This window comes from Grammomys surdaster, unplaced genomic scaffold, assembly GCF_004785775.1.
Source record: "Grammomys surdaster isolate TR1022 unplaced genomic scaffold, NIH_TR_1.0 130, whole genome shotgun sequence".
Classification (NCBI taxonomy): Eukaryota; Metazoa; Chordata; class Mammalia; order Rodentia; family Muridae; genus Grammomys; species Grammomys surdaster.
In genome coordinates, this window is record NW_021604588.1 from 11,008,153 (window position 1) to 11,010,163 (window position 2,011).

General features: G+C 45.1%; 1 pseudogene; it reads right to left on the reverse strand.

The window, feature by feature from the left end:
- Nucleotides 1-708: 708 nt before the first annotated feature.
- LOC114615773 lies at nt 709-1,145 on the reverse strand (annotated as a pseudogene).
- Between the last annotated feature and the right edge of the window lie 866 nt (nt 1,146-2,011).

The following is a 2,011-nucleotide window of genomic DNA, read 5'->3' on the forward strand; positions in this document are numbered from 1 at the left end:
CTTCCTTCCTTCCTTCCTTCCTTCCTTCCTTCCTTCCTTCCTTCCTTTCTTCCTTCCTTCCTTCCTTCTTCCCTCCCTCCCTCCCTTCCCCCTTCCCTTCCTTCTGCCTTTCCTCTCTTTCTCCTTTTCTTTTTTCCTTTCTGACTCTGAAGATCAAAATCCTAACATTACACATGATAAGTAAGCAGTCAGCTTGTGAGATTCATCTTCAGCTGGGCTGTCATTTCTAACCCCAGACTAGCATCTGCTAAATTTGATATTTCAATAAATTCCAAGCCATGTATATGGCTTTTGGGATTTTGCTTCATTTTCTTCATTTTTTCCTAATTTCTTCATTCATTCATTTTTTTCTCAAGACAGGTTTTACTATGTAGCCTCTGTCTGTCCTGGAACTCACTCTGTAGACCAGGCTAGCCTTGAACTCACAGAGATCTCTCTGCCTCTGCTGGGATTAAAACTTTGTTTTATTTCTTCAGACAGAGTCTTACTAAGTTGCCCAAGCTTCCCTTGAACTTATGATCTTCCTGTATCAGCATCATCAATGCTAGAATTCATAACCGTTCATTTTTACTCTCAGCCCAAAGTCTTTTATTTTTTTCTTGTCAAGTTTATTTGTAAAGACAACATAGGACACTGGTCATCTGCAAATAGTGTGTGGGTAGGCATGTCCCAGCAGTCCACCTGTCTTCACACTGGCAAGAGCCTTTTCTATGGGGCCTTCACAGGGGCCTGGGCACCTTTGGGAGCCTGGGCTGGAGCTGAAGCCTGGGCCTTAGCTGGAACTGTGGCCTCTGCCTTGGTTTGAACCTTGGGCTTTGGTTGGCAGAGCCTACAACCCTTGGCCATGTAGCTTGGAATCCACTTCCCAAGCTTGGGGTGAGCGATGAAAGCCAGTCCTTCGGCATCTTGGGCTTGATGGCCTGAGGCTTCACAAGGGATGCCTCTGCGAGTGCACTCACTGTCTTTGCATTGTTGGCCTGCATCTTCTTCCGGCCTTTCTTGTTGTGTTTCTTGGCAAAGTGCATGTTCCTCAGGAGCTTGGGGTCAACCCTTTTATGAGATTCATATCTTTGTGGTTTCGAGATACCATTTCTGTGCCATTTGTGGTACTGGTTGCGTGTGGTGTAGTTCTTGGACTTGGCCATGTATGCATGGTAACCTGCAGCTCCTGCGGCATAAGTATTTACTTGTGTGCATGTGTGTGCGCCACAGTACATGTGTGGAAGTCAGAGGAAAGCTTAAGGGAGTTGGTTCTCTCTCTCCACCATATGGACCCAGGGCTGGAACTCAGGTTGGCCAGCTTGACCAGAAGCATCTTTACCCACTGAGCTGTCTTGCTGGCCCCTGAGCCCTATATTTTAAAAAGTAAAGCATCATACTCCACAGTGAAAAACTGACAGCTTTCTCCACCAAGTCAGCAGCAAGGTGAGGGGGTTCCGTCTTTCCACTTGTGCATAACAAGGCACCAGGAGTTCTAGTCAGAGGAATCAGCAAGAAGAGATAACACATACGGAAACCGGAGAGGAAGAAGAAAATTTCGATTTCAGATGTTGTGATTTTTTTGTATAAAACCCTGAAGATTCAGCAAGAAAACACTGCTGGAAACAATAAACAAATCCAGCAATGCTGCAGGATGGAATATTAACACAGAACTCTATCTCTGCACAGCACGAGCAATCGAAGAAAGGAAGCAAGAAAGCAGTGTTATTTGAAATGGCATAAAAAAGAATGAACTGCATAGGAAGGAGGGAAACACGGGACACAGAAAACCACAAACATTGAAGGAATTAAAGAAAGCTAAATAAAAAGATACTATGTGTTCATAGATTAGGACACGCTACATTGTTAAAGCAGCCACATTTGCCAATGCTATCCAGGTGTTTGGTGCCATCCCTGTCAAGGTTGTAATAGTGCTTTTTGGAAAACAGAGAGGAAGGAGGGAGAGAGGGAGGGAGGGAGGGACAGAAGGAAGGAAGGAAGGAAGGAAGGAAGGAAGGAAGGAAGGAAGGAA